General features: G+C 45.1%; 1 protein-coding gene and 1 long non-coding RNA gene across 2 annotated transcripts in view; one reads left to right on the plus strand and one right to left on the minus strand.

Annotated features, from left to right (window-relative positions):
* CSNK2A1 (casein kinase 2 alpha 1) overlaps positions 1-10,617 on the minus strand; it is a 32,883-nt gene extending 22,266 nt beyond the window's left edge. Inside the window, 2 exon segments of the mRNA XM_038370116.2 lie at positions 9,619-9,803; positions 10,459-10,617. The gene's annotated coding sequence lies outside the window, so the exon portion shown is untranslated.
* A 94-nt stretch (positions 10,618-10,711) lies between these two features.
* Positions 10,712-11,979, plus strand: LOC122456551. Its single transcript, XR_006275482.1, has 3 exons — positions 10,712-10,793; positions 11,016-11,279; positions 11,500-11,979. It is a non-coding gene; the product is annotated as an uncharacterized LOC122456551 (long non-coding RNA).
* Positions 11,980-15,218: the final 3,239 nt, after the last annotated feature.

A 15,218-nucleotide genomic window follows, 5' to 3' on the forward strand; every position in this document is an offset into this window, starting at 1 on the left:
ACTGCCCGACAATACCTGTTCATTGAGGGAAAATTTGGAGAGCTATCCTAGTGAACCTCAGAGGCTAGAGTAATGCAATGTGGCATCAAGAAGAATGCATTGTTCCATGTCCAGCATTAAACTTATTGCACACAGAGCTAGGAGAAAGAAGGAATCACCAAACTAGTCACATAAATGTGTTGGGTGGAAGGGGTGGGGAGAGACTGCGCTGTGTCCACATTGCAAAATACAGTTGTGTGCTGAGCTGGTTACAGGAAAGCAATCATGTGCCAGAGCTAACCATGCCAGTTAACTGATTCAATACAAGCTGTAGCATGAACAGGGCCTAAAAGCAACAATGGTCACTGCTCCTGGTTGCAACAGGTATTTGATCATCCTAATCTTCAGCAGAAGCACATGTAATACTGAAGACAGTGCACTTCTTATCAGAAAGGCAAACACATGGAGACAAGTGCCAGCAGCTGGATTACTCTAACCTACAGTTCACATTACTATCCTCACCAGATCCTAAAACAAAATTGTTATCCTGCCCACAGAAACAAAAAGCATCCTGGGGCACTAAGCACTGCAAAGCAAGAAACCCACGTACCATAGTACTTGAGGCCCGTAGTGATGCAGTACAGCTCTGAAGAAATCTCAGCACCTCCTCTTAAGTGGTGGATGTAACCAGTAATTTCTAAAGACTTGGAGAGGGCTCACTTCTACCACAAACATGGTTTAAGTGAGAATCACAGTTTTTGGTTTCTAGTCAATCTATATTGGAGATCAGACAAAATGGGGCTAAAAGAGGGGTGAAGGAGGAAAAAAGTCTGGCTTTAGAAAGATTAAAGATTGTTCAACACTAAGGATTTGTCTACATGGGGAAATTGACCAGCATGGCTATAGAAGGATAATTCAGAAAAATTCTGCAACAGCTGTAACTCCCAGGTGTGAACACTACTCTGGAACCTGCTATAGTAGCAGTTCTCAAACTATAGATTGGGACCCCATTTTAATGGGGTTGCAAAGACTAGTGTTAGACTTGCTGGCACCCAGGGCCAAAGCCCGAGCCCAAGAGCTTCAGCCCTGGGTCGTGGGGCTCAGGTTACAGGCCTCCAGCCTGGTGCTGAAGCCCTTGGGCTTAGTCTTTGCCCCCCCCCCGACACCTGGGGCAGCAGGGCTTGGGCAGGCTTAGGTTTTGGCCCCCATTCCTGGGGTCATGTTGTAATTCTTGTTGTCAGAAGGGGGTCGCAGTGCAATGAAGTTTGAGAACCCCTGTGCTATAGCTATGCTAGTCAATTTCCCCATGCATATACCAAACAGGTTTCTCCAAGAGCTAGAGCAAAAGCTGATTGCTCAGATGGGTCCAAAGGCTTTCCACTCACTCCTACTTTCCTCACATAAGCTCGTTAACAGCTGCAATTGTAGCAGTGTTCATGTGGCTAAGAAAGAAAACAGCTGCTCATTCTGAAATATCACTTTTTACCAGGTATCCGAGAAGTGCAAAATTATGATGAATCACACTCCTCCCCCAAAGTGGCCTAACGAACAAGAATAAAAAAAGAATCCTTTCCAAACCTGCATCTATTAGCCTACTGCACCACTGGGGGGAAAATACCAATGTTTAAAGACGTCCAATGTAGTTACTGGAAACATTCTAAAAGCAGATCTTGTTGACTTGCATACAAACTGCCTGCCATCATTCCCTTTCCTCTAACCTCTGCCTCCTTGTCTGGCTAACTGTGGGCTCCCTGGAATAGGGACTGTCCTTGTGTCTGGAAAGGACTTAGCACAAAGTGCATGTTACTCTAAATAAAATATCTAGACACTCTGTAGATGACTACAGTGAAGCCTATCTGGTCAAAAAGAAGGTAGTCTTTCTTCACTCAGTACTCAAAAATCCCATTCTTAACCCTAACACAGAAGAATTAGTGACTGCTGTGGTATACATTAAAAACAAATTCAATTTGGCAACAGGGACTTGGTTTGCATACCTACAGGGATACAGGAACTCGAGCAATCTGAATTTTTCATAATCCAACTAGAAATAGAAATTGGTCTGGATTTACCAGGAGTGGTGTTTTGTATCTTTTTTCCAGGAATCCATTTGCCCGTTAAAGGGACAACATCACTTAAAAATAAATAAAATTTTAAAATCCAAACAAAGCATTCTGTTGCAATTCAGAGATTAAAAAAACCCAACACCAACAGACACAATGTTTAAATTTAATCCAGGGGTGGCCAAACCGTGGCTCATGAGCTGCATGCAGCTCTTTTACAGTTAAAGTGTGGCTCGTGGAGCCCCCCCATGCCTCCCTCCCATTCTCCACCTACCAGACTTGTGGGGGAGCTCTGGACCTGTGCCTGCTAGTGGGGTGGTGGGGTAGGGGCTTCAGCCCCACAGGGCATACCTGCTGGGGATCAGGGCTTCAGCAGGAGCAGGGATGAAGCCCCGAGCCCTGGCAGGCATGCCCCAGCTCTCAAACTTCTGAAGATTGTCATACGCAGCTCAGAGAGTTAGTAAAAGTTTGGCTACCCCAGTCTTGTTCTCCCACCATTGTTGCCTCCTGAGCTACATTTTGAGCCAAAGCTATCCTTCCCGTTTCCTTTTAAATGGGTGGTGATACTCCACTGTGGAGAAATAAGGAGTCAGATTTTATAAAGCCTGAGACCCTCTCTGTCAACTCAGGCAACAAGGGAAGAGTTTGCAACTTAAACTTAAAAGAAAATTTGATCAACCCTTTATAACTGGAAATGGCAGGAAAGTTTACTTCAGAAATTGGCAGAAATTACTTCAGAAATTGGCAGTAAATCTCCCAGAATAATTCCAGCATTAGCACACACTCTAAACTGACACTGAAGGCACTAAAGATGCCACAAACTCCCTAATAGCTTAGTTGGCTCTTCTGCTGAGGGGCCAAAGCTGTATCTGGCCATAAGAGAGGCATACCATTAGAATGGAGCAGCACAGTTTAGTGGACAAAGCACAGGACTGAGAACAAGGAACAGCTGCGCTGTAATCCCACACTTAATGCTAGCTTCCTCAGTAGTCTCAGGCAAAACAAGTTTTCTGCTTTTGTTCAGCCATCTGTAAAATGGAGAAAGTACCACACCTATCGGACAGGAGTGCTCACTGAAGCAATGAATCTGCTGATGTTTGCAGACAACTTTACAAGGGCTAAATTTCAAAGGAATACACAAAAATCCCTCCAATGGTCCCCAATTTATCTGAGCAACTATCGCATGCAAAACTTGTGTAAGTGTTGCAACCTGGCTCCAACAGCAGTGAACTAGTCCTGCAACAAGAGGCTGCTAGTAACCAGGAGGTTACTTCCACTCTCTCCCACTCCACTCCCAACAAATGCTTTATGTAGTCTGTTGACTTTGGGAGGCTCCCCCCCCAAAAAAGTCTCTCTGATCCTCCCTTAATTATTAAGGCTAGTTCTGTGCATTGTAGTGTGATCACAGAAGTCAGTTACATTAGAGCAGTGATACTCAAATCTCAGTGGTTCAGGAACCAAATTAGCGATCAACATTACCCAGAAGAATCACAGTAGCGTGAATTCATTGTTTCATTTACCATTTTATTTATATAATTCTCACAGCAAAATGACTGACCAGGTATTCTACAACTGGTTAACATCATAAAAGCATCTTGATTGGTTAATAATTAAATTGCAGTGGTTTAATATCATGTGCTGCAAAGAGCCATAGGAGACACATTAAAGAGCCATTTGTGGCTCCTGAGCCTCCATCTGAGTATCACTGCATTAGAGGAAGGAAAACTATCTGGATTTGTTTCATAGACCCAAAAACTCTAAGACTTGTTCTAGATTACGTCTACTGAATTATCTCAGGTTATCAAATTCTATTGAGGCATCTATATCACAACTAAAAGTCCAACCCCAAGTATTCTCATTAAAACACAGGCTCTTTCATCCCCACTTCCGAATTGGGCCGAAGAAGCTTTCATCCTATCGTTCCAAGATATCCTCAAAGGATGGCAGGTGTTAGTGCTACATGTTACCTAAGAGACTGGCAGAAGAGAAACTCAATCCAATTTTAAAAGCTTTAACAACGTACCAGAGTAAACAAGTGTTGCCAAACTAATACATCTAGTACAAGACAGTGGTACACATTAGTGTCCCTTTTCCCCACAGGTTTCAGAGTAGCAGCCGTATTAGTCTGTATTCGCAAAAAGAAAAGGAGTACTTGTGGCACCTTAGAGACTAACAAATTTATTTGAGCATAAGCTTTCGTGAGCTACAGCATCCGATGAAGTGAGCTGTAGCTCACAAAAGCTTAAGCTCAAATAAATTTGTTAAGTCTCTAAGGTGCCACAAGTACTCCTTTTCTTTTCCCCACACATGCCACATTGTACCAGTTGGTGCTGTGCCACTAGAATATCATAGTATACAGGAGAATTGAAGGGTGCAAGTCATGCACCAAAGGCTGAAAGTCATGGAATGCACTTAAAAAAAGCAATTACCTTTGCAAATTTGTAATAGACACTACCCAAAGCAACAGCGCTTGCAAGAATCCCAATGCAAAGCCAATCTCTCTCTCTCATCACTCTGCCAAATATAAATCTTGTTCTGTTGGGGCTTTGGCCAACCATCTCCAAACTATAACCCTTTATCAAGTTTGCAGCTGCTGGACTTCTCCACTTTGCAACAGTAAATAACTGCTCCTTCAAGTCAGAAAGGGAGATTTTAGCACCACTATGTGTGTGCAGATGTGGTTGCCCCATCTCAAAGAATATACTGGAAGCGGAAAAGGTTCAGAAAAGGGCAACAAAAATGATTAGGGGTATGGAACTGCTTCCACATGAGGGAAGATTAACACCACCGGGACTTTTCAGCTTGGAAAAGAGACTACTTGGGAGAGATATGATAGAGGTCTATAAAATCACGACTGGCATGGAGAAAGTAAATAAAGAAGTGTTATTTACTCCTTCTTATAACACAAGAACTAGGGGGTCACCAAATGAAATTAATAGGCAGCAGATTTAAAACAAACAAAAGGAAGTACTTCTTCACACAATGCACAGTCAGCCTGTGGAACTCTTTGCCAGAGGATGTTGTGAAGGCCAAGACTATAACAGGGTTCAAAAAAGAACTGGATAAACTCATGGAGGATAGGTCCATCAATGGCTATTTGCCAGGATGGGCAGGGATGGTGTCCCTAGCCTCTGTTTGCCAGAGGCTGGGAATGGGTGACAGGGAATGGATCACTTGATGATTACCTGTTCCGTTCATTCCCTCTGGGGCACCTGGCATTGGTCGCTGTTGGAAAAAAGGCTAGATGGACATTTGGTCTGACCCAGCGTGGCCGTTCTTATGTTCTATATTCGCTTTACAACTGATCTCAGACTGGATTAACATTGGCCTCCCATCCACTTCAGCTCTGGAAAATCATACCCTACCTAGAAACTGTTGCTTTGAAGGGTGGTCTTTTCTTGTCATTAATTAGTAAGCAGGCTCTAAGAGAGCACTGATATGCAATCTCCTACCTGGTTTCCCTCATGGATTATTTAAGGTGAGTGCTTTCTCTGGCCACAATGCAATGCCACAGCTATTTTAACTTTTTTTGGTTTGTTTTTAAAGTTTTTAACTAGCCCATGTATTGGCAGAGTTGGAAAATACCACCACCACCAAAAGGAAAAAAGATCACACTATTTGGATGTTTCTCCTCAGGAAATCCTCATGGTTGTCTGGTCCTGTCAAGCAGGTAACATTTGTAAACTTTGTGCAACAGAAAATTTGTGGTTATCAGCAATTGACAGAACTGGACTGCAAGACAAGTGACTGCAAGTCATTTTCAATAACATTCAGGCAGCATCAGGAAAGAAACTAAGGCAGGAAAAGTCTGTGTCACGCCCAGATGCTAAAGCAGGAGATGCAATACATAAAAATATTTTCCCCTAAAAAACTTGCACCCATACAAACCTGGTACTTGAACTTCAGAGAAGTTAATACTAGAAGGGGAGAAAAACAGTCATGGTCCGCATAAATCAGAGATTGTTAAATGCCAGTTATTGTGTCACTAATACAGTATAGGGAAAGGTTGCCCTGTATAAAAATTATTGTTAGACAGGGCAGCTCTCAGACAGATCGGGCAATTGAAATGTATCCACTAAGGAATGCATCACATGATAATTCTGCATTTCATACCAGCACTTTTGAAGACAACTAAATCCACAAGACTAGCAGTATTCAACAGTCATTACAACTCAGTAGGGATATGAATGCTGAAGTCCATCCTTAGCATACAAAATATTAAAACAAAAATAAAAATCACACAACTGTCAATTGCTGTTCTAAGGAGAATCTGTCCTCCATCTTGGCAACATTCTTCATGCCTACTAACTGTAAGTGAATCCAACTGCTTCAGGTTAATTCATTCTGAAAACAGTACAACTGTATATGCCTCTGTCAAGACGGACATACCCAAATGCCCTAAAAATGTAGACTATAGTGGAGATCATACTGCTGTTAGCAATGACCAACTTCATAAGTCAACTGGTTCTGAACACCTAGGTGTCTCACTAAAGTGGAAGTTGAACTCCCTTTTGTCAAGGTTCCCATATTCTGCAGCAAACTGAACCTAAAATCTGAGAGAAACGTGGTGGGTGAGGTAGTATGTTTTATTGGACCAAATTCTGTTGTTGAAAGAGTTTAACAAGTGATCTTTTTCAGGACTAAAGAACTCTGTGTAAGCTCGAAAGCTTGTTTCTTTCATCAAAAGAAGTTGGTCCAATAGAAGATATTACCCCACCCACCTTGTTTCTCTCACATCCTGGGACCAAGACGGCTAATATCACTCTAAAATCTGTGGCACTCTTGTGATTGCCAAAATTTCTTCTCTTTTTTTTTTTTAATAAGGTTTTTGTTGAATGCAAGTTAAAATAATCAGTACAGTGGCTCTTATTTTTTTTTCATTAAACTCAATTTGTCCCCAGTGTCCCCAATATTAGTTGTCAATATAAACTAAAGAATGTTGTACTAACAACTCACAACTACACTGTAGAAGTCATCAAGGAAGAAGACTAAGGTTTTGGCAACTATGTATGGTGCATTTGGCACCAAGGGAGTTCATAAGAGGCAGTTTCCTTGTAATCAAATCTAGATGATCATTGTGATGAGACTAGGTGATCATAATGGTCCTTTCTAGACTTAAAAATCTAGGAGTTACTTCTCACTAGAAAGAGCTCAACCCCACCCCAAGAGCCCCACAAGGACACACGTTAATATAAGCAATCCACTATCACTGGATAAAAAGAATGACACATTTGATAACCCAGAAATAGATCCCCACGCCTCCCTAGAGATAACACGAGACATGGAAACTAATCACACCTCCACTCTGTCACCTACTCTTACTCCTTTCACATCATTTGGTTAACACACTTGTTCTCTCAGAAACTAATCACATCCTTAACACTCAAAGTACCTTTACTACAATTTTTTCCTGCACTCCAGCCCAGGAGCTCATCTTCATTCTCAACTCAACACACCTCCTGACTACCCTTCTCTTTCATTACTATAGCCTTCATCTCCATTGCCCCAGCTCCATCCTACAATCTAATTCCCCCACTTTGACCACAACACCTACTGCTGATGTTCTAATCCCTTTTCCACAATCCATGTTCCCCCAGGATCTACTCCTCCCCTCATTTTTATTATATAACCTCCACCTTATGTTTCACCCCAGCCAAAATGTATTTCCCTGTTTTCTCCACGATATATTTCCCCTCCACATGAGCAATTATACCACCCTTTCTCCATCCAGGACCTAGTTTCCTTCAATTTACTACATCTAATCCTGGCTGTACTAGATCACCTGGTTCTCCACTGATGTCAAATTCCCCCCTCTTTTTACTACAGCCACTGCCAGGACACATTCCACCCCCGCAGATTCACCCCCTTGTTTTGGAATTCTCTTTATAACTTCCCTCAGATCATTTTTAGGATTAATACCTTCCCAGTACACTCCACCCACTCCATTATGGGATTATACTTGCAATAAAGTGATTCCTCTTCAGAGACCACATCCTACTTAGAAAAACACAGCCACGAGAAGTTTATATTATCAGCACCCCAAGAGCTTTGTACCTCCCCATGACAAAATTTTGGAGGATGTAGTTTCTACTAATATGTAGAAAATATTAAAAGCTATATCCACCCCAAACATATCCTACTTAACTCCCCACCTCTGAGTTGCAAGGAACAGACCCCTGACCCCCACCCCTCAAAGGCCTACACCCCCACCTCAGAGCTGGGAAGAACTCCACCCTCACCCTTAGGCAATATTATACATCCCTCTCTCTGCTACAGATGTCAGAAGAGGTTGACACCTAACTGTCCAAGAAACAGGTAGGCCCTCCATCACCACAGGGAATGTAAATCCACCCTCTCCTCACAGATCCATCTACCCCCAAGAGAACTATGAAATGAAGTTTGCCTCTCTGTCAGATGTGTGTGTCTCAACAGAAGGAGAGATATATATGGGACAGATGTCTGATACTTACCTATTACAGATGTCCATGGTTTGCACCACTAGAGCCAAACACCCAACCCACAGGCTAATCTTGCCTGCCTCAGGTATTACATGGCCCCATGAATATCTGACTCTGCATAGTTCAAGTGTTTTTTGGTTTTATTTTATTTTATTTTTTTTTTTAAAAAGAGTACATTTCTAGCACCTATGTCTACAAAGACAGTCTTCTAAACATGAACCGAGGGCTTGTCTACACTTGAAATGCTATAGCAACACAGCTGCAGCTGGGCCACTGTGGTGCTTCAGTGTAGACACTACCTAAGGTGAAGGGAGGAGTTCCCCTGTTGGTGCAAGTAATCCACCTCCCTAGGCGGTGAGAACTACGCTGACAGAAGAGTTCTTCCATCCACCTAGAACTATGTACAGCAAGGTTTGGTCACCTTAACTATGCCACTCAGGGGTGTGGATTTTTCACACCCTTGAGCAATGTAGCTGGGTCGATACAATTTTTTAGTCTAGATCAGGCCTGAGTATAAACACATGCAAAGCCGATGTGTTGTCTCCAGGTGTCTGCAAGTAGCCTGAAACAGCAACTCTAAGAGAGGTGTGAACTGCCCCCCAGCCATCTCCATGAGGTGTTGACTCTTAAGCCTGATTATGACACTTTATGGGCCACTTTTTGCAAATAATTTAGGTAGTGTTGTGAACCAAATTTGTACAATTACCATATTTATGTGCACAAATCTGGTAACTACATGTGAAAAGAGCACAACAAAAGAGAATAGGAGTAGTGTGCTCCCAGCAGTGCCCTCCACCACTTCCCACTAAAAGATGCGGATTACAACAGTAACTTTCTTGAGCCTCTCAAACCTACATCAGGTTCTAATAGGGCAAACCTCTGCATCATTGCAGAGTTCCACTGCAGCCAATGGGACTCCACATGGACACAGAGGATTGCACTACTGGACCTTGGCACAAGATCAAGGCTGAAAAGTTTTGCTAACGTATAAGGAGCATATTCCATCCTCAATCTTTGTATAAATCTCCCACTGTTCCCAGTGAAAGACTGGCTAGAAAATGTAGGTGGCCTAAACATTCTTACCCAACCGGTCCTCTTTAAAAAATAAAAATAAAACTCACATGCTTGAGCAATAGTGATAGAACTTGCTATTCCAATAAAAGTATTTTGAACCACTTTTCAGCTGGGGTGAGAAGAGCAGTGATAAGTGGAGCTTTCCTCGGGACATAAACCCCCTGCCATCCACAGAGCTGAGAAGAGACTGACAAATCACAGCTTCAGGGGCAAGAGCGCCCTCCCAATGAAGCTAAAAGAAGAAACATCCTATTTCACGTGGGGAAAGGACATACTCCCCTGGTAGCATTCGAAAGAGATGGACCCTTCCTCTTCCCACCCCTCACCGTGGTGGGGCAAGACAGATCCTCTCGGCCAGGGGAACAGTCACGCCCCGCCCCGCCCCGCCCCGCCCCGATAAGGGGAGTGGGGAGGACACCGCCTCTCCCAGGGGCATACACCTTGCCAACAGAGCTGGGATGGGGAGGGGCTCCTCTTCTCCAGGAGAATATAGACCCCCCCACTTCCACCCCCCCCCAGAGAAGCGAGAGGGGGTGGGACCCTGGGACCCTCCCTCCTCCTGGACAGAACTAAGGAGCCCCCCCCGCCCAGGGAAGAGCTGGGAAGGGGCTGGGCCCCGCTCCCCCGCACCCCCCATCCCGATCCCCTAGCGGGGCCCCCTCCTCCGTAGAGGCCGGGAAGGAGGATGAGCCCCCCCGCCGCCGCCGGGCCCCACACACAGCGGGGAGGGGCCCCCTCCTCTGCAGGGGGCGCCCCCTCCCCTCTCAGGGCTGGGGGGGCCGGACCCCTCCGCCGTGGCCCCATCCTTGCCCCCGCCATGCCTCGGGGCGGTCCCCGCCCCGCCGGGCCCCGGGAGGAGGGGTCGGGTCCGCCCCGCCCGCCGGTACCTGAAGCGACCGCCGCTCTCGCCTCCCACCCCACCGGCCTCACACAGACAATATGGCGGCGGCACAAGGCTCGGCCGCCAGCCGCAGGGACCAGAGCGAGGCTGGCCGGAATCGGAAACCCGGCCTCTCCCCAAGCTCGCGACGTGCTGCGGCGGCAGCGGAAGCTGGTAAGGCGGGGCGGGGCCACGGGGCAAGCCGAGCGCAGGCGAGGAAGGCACGCATGCGCAGTGTGAGACACTACGGCACTGCCTTCTGGGACTTGTAGTTCTCTTTCCTTCACGGGCGCCCCTCAGGAGCTGGGGCGTAGAGCGGGCTCAGCTCCTCTGTTGAGCCAGGTTTCAGAGTAGCAGCCGTGTCAGTCTGTATTCGCAAAAAGAAAAGGAGGACTTGTGGCACCTTAGAGACTAACAAATTTATTAGAGCATAAGCTTTCGTGAGCTACAGCTCACTTCATCGGATGCATCGGATGTGAGCTGTAGCTCACGAAAGCTGATGCTCTAATACATTTGTTAGTCTCTAAGGTGCCACAAGTCCTCCTTTTCTTTCTGTTGAGCCAGACTCTGGTGTCACGACTTCATGACACGGAAGTGCCAACATGGGCATCCTGACAGGGCAGTGGCGGGAAAGCATTCACCGTCGGGGATGTCATTCTGACACATGAACTCGCTGCGTCAGATCAGCATACGGTGTCGACACAGTCTGATGATGTCATAGCAACGTATGATGTCAGCACCACAAAGCATGGTGACGTCATGTCAAGCACACTACAAAGTGATATTTGCCACTTCAGAATGTTCCCATGGCACATGCAAAAGTTCCAGGTTTCAGAGTAGCAGCCGTGTTAGTCTGTATTCGCAAAAAGAAAAGGAGGACTTGTGGCACTTTAGAGACTAACAAATGTATTTGAGCATAAGCTTTCGTGAGCTACAGCTCACTTCATCGGATAAGTGAGCTGTAGCTCACGAAACCTTATGCTCAAATACATTTGTTATTCTCTAAGGTGCGACAAGTCATCCTTTTTTTTTTTTGCAAAAGTTCCAGAGTCCCATGTGATGTCACTCTGAAACCACGTTGTAGGTGAGAGATGCTGTACTGAAGCAAGGTGGGGCAGTGTTGAAATGGGAAGTCAAATGGAATGGTGCGTTGTCATTAAAAGCATCATGTCACACCCATCGTTTCTGCAGCCCAAGTGTTCTGTCAGGATGTGTCAGTGGTGAGCAAGCTAGTAACACAGAACTTGCCCTATAAAACATGACAGTCTGGTCGACAATACTGTTTATAAATTTCAGTTCTTCAGAACTACTTTTGGCTCTGGTCCTGCAAAGACTTATGCATGTGCTTAATTTTATGCACAGTGACCAAGCTCCTAACACTGCTGGCCCAGGCATAAGTCCTTGCAGAATCAGGACCTTTCCTGGTACATTTTTGTATCATCATCTTTTGCAAAGTGTGTGGAGGGGAGAGGTGTTTTTTTGTCTCTGTTCCAACTGTAAAAAACCGCAAGTGTATTGATGTCCGTCACCATGTTTTGATTTTATTTCCTCCCCCTCCCCACATTTGGATAACCTCAAAAAGCAGCTTGGATTTAAACTTTCCAATATGGCCAGGTCCTAGATCTCTAGGAGGAGAGTGTCGTCTTAAGATAGTCCTTTGTCCCAGTGCCGGAAGCTAACTCCCACACGAGTTTCCATCATGATATTGATAATTATTTTAAAGGCTTTTTCCAATTGTTTCAGTTTTTTATGTATTTATTTGTAAATTGCAAACAAGCTTTGTCTAATTTGTCACTCTTCCTGGATTTCCAGGGCTATTTGCTGCATAATTAACAGTCTCAGCAGCCAAGACTCAGAGGTAGACTTGTATATTCCACACTGGTTGATGAAACCCTTGAAAGGAATTAGGGATCTGTTTCAGTGATTGTTCATCTCTTGCCCAAATACACAGATGCTGCTGTAAAATAGGATACAGCCTTTAAGTCTCATGAGATCAGCCCAGTCATTCCCTCAGTCTCTGCCCTTGTTGGGAGAACAGGGCTCTGTGTAGAAACAGGGTGAGACATTCCGTGGGATATGGGAAGCACAGATGGTTCTTTAAAAGTTTCTTTTCAAAACTGCCATCATCTCATGGGGCCATGGCCATGAGAGAGCAAAATAGTCTGTTCACAGGTCTGCCACCAGGTGGCACGTTTGAGCTACGGTTCAGAAGCTTCAGAGTAGCAGCCGTGTTAGTCTGTATTCGCAAAAAGAAAAGGAGTACTTGTGGCACCTTAGAGACTAACAAATTTATTAGAGCATAAGCTTTCGTGAGCTACAGCTCACTTCATCGGATGCATTTGGTGGAAAAAACAGAGGAGAGATTTATATACACACACACAGAGAACATGAAACAATGGGTTTATCATACACACTGTAAGGAGAGTGATCACTTAAGATAAGCCATCAGAAGCTGTCACTAATCCAAGGTGTACATTCTTCCCAAATATTTTTTCTCTGGATGGATGTTCAGAGAGCTGTCAGGTCCCTGCTTATGCTTTTATTGCAGCACGGGGACACTCCCAAGCATTTGGGGAAAATACATGGCCCAGCGGAGTCAGCACACACTTGCGTTTCACCTCAAAAGGGGAACTGAGATTTAAAGTGAAGATTCCTATAAACACCCAAGCCCATGCATAATTTACTGATGTGAGCAGACTTATTGAAGTCAAACATGGTTTTGTGTTCGCAGGATCAGAGCCTGAATCTCCTTTTCTCATTGCAAATGCTATCATACAGCTGGCATTCTCTGCTCAGCAGGGATCCACTATGGGCATAGCAGAAGGGCTGAAAGTCAAGATAAAGGTACATTGACTCAGACTGGGGATGGGGGCAGACTTGAAGAGTAGAGGTGCTGTGGGCCTATTTGATGTAGATTGGCAGAGGAGTGAGGAAAGCAGAACTTGACGAGTGGAACTCTTGTAGGCCAGGATTGAGAGATACTGGTGCTGGTTGGGGGCTGTGACGGTTCTCGGGGTATCCTGGACTGTAAATCAGCTTTCAGAGTAGCAGCCGTGTTAGTCTGTATTCGCAAAAAGAAAAGGAGTACTTGTGGCACCTTAGAGACTAACAAATTTATTAGAGCATAAGCTTTCGTGAGCTACAGCTCACTTCATCGGATGCATCCGATGAAGTGAGCTGTAGCTCACGAAAGCTTATGCTCTAATAAATTTGTTAGTCTCTAAGGTGCCACAAGTACTCCTTTTCTTTTTGTAAATCAGCTTGTTATCCCATGATTCTAGCGAGACGTAGGCTTGCCTGTGGTGACTGAGTGTCTGCTCCCTACACCCCCAGCCTGTTAGCCACTCAAGCATTCTCCCCTGGAAAATGCAGGTTCACAAGAGGTGCACCCCAGTCCCCAAGTCCCTTTCTCCTGTGATATCCAGCCCCTGACACTGATTTCAAACAGACATCCCAGATCCTCTGCCCCTCAAGGAGCAGTGTACCCCAGTTACTAGTTTTACCTTAAATCACTGCTCCTATGTAATGCACACCACTTGTGAGCACTCATAATAAAACAAAAGTAGGTTTATTTAAGAAGGACTAGAGCTTCAACTAGAAACAAGAGAGATTGGTGGAAACAAATGGTTACAATACGAAAACCCCCCATAGAATGCGAACTAGGGCCTACATTTATGTATAGTTGCCTTTCCTATCTAATAAAGTAGGTTGCAGAGCCGGCTGGTGTCATAGGAACCAGGAACTAAACTTTGATTAAAACACCCCCATTCTGTAAGATGTTTCCTCAGTGAATGCATCCAGGATGCCTGTCTCCACACAGGGTTATGTTGAAACAGTCTTGTGTCTGTTCATAAACAGGGCGAGCTCTCTAATCTGTTGTAATGTTCCCTTTTTATCTCCAAGTGGTTTTGGCTGTTTGCAGCTGTCTCTGATGGTTTTCCACTGATAGTCTTGGGATGGAGCAAGACTGGACAACTGAGCCTTGCATTACATCACTGGCTAAACAGGAAGAGGTGACAACTCCCTCCTGCTTGAATGGGCCATCTCTGAGATATGAGGGCCCCGGTGACTAACTTGAACTCTAACTAACTATAACGCAGACTTTCCACATACTGACATTGTCCTTAAATATCACCTGTACACACACCTCGCAATGATTCTGAGTCTTGCCAATTTATGAACTTTCAGTAGCTACCTTACATGTTACTCTTTATGGATAAATGTCCTGCAAGAAGTGTGTTTGGTTGAGTGGTTGAGAGAGTTTGTCAGGACTGAGACCAGAGTTGCTTGCTAAGAACTGGGGACCCTTTGCCCAGGTGCCAGTGTGTCACAGGGGCCCAGGGCTGGAGTAACACTGCTGGATTGGCTGAGCTGTGTATGGTATGCTTGTAAAGTGCCTGGCCACACTGGGTATATCTAGACTGCACACTAAGCCTGAGTCTGTGGGAACTGGTTGAGCATCCAAGCTCGTGTTGAGCATCCACACTGCATTGTAAATCTGGGTTTATAGCTGCTGGACCAAGGTCTCACAGCCAGGCTAACTCATCCATACTGTGTTACGCTGACCTTCTGACTTGGGTCTGCTTGACCTGTGTCCACACTGCAAAATGACAGGGCTTCGACCGGAGCTCAGCAGGACTCAAGCTCTGACCCACTCCCTAGAATGGTCCTAGGACCAGAGTCCTGAATGTTTGCAGACCTGAGTCAGACTGATTTGTGTGCAAACAGAAGCGGCCCTTGGATTCAAACCCGAGACGGAGCCTGGGC

This window comes from Dermochelys coriacea, chromosome 13, assembly GCF_009764565.3.
Source record: "Dermochelys coriacea isolate rDerCor1 chromosome 13, rDerCor1.pri.v4, whole genome shotgun sequence".
Lineage (NCBI taxonomy): Eukaryota > Metazoa > Chordata > Testudines > Dermochelyidae > Dermochelys > Dermochelys coriacea.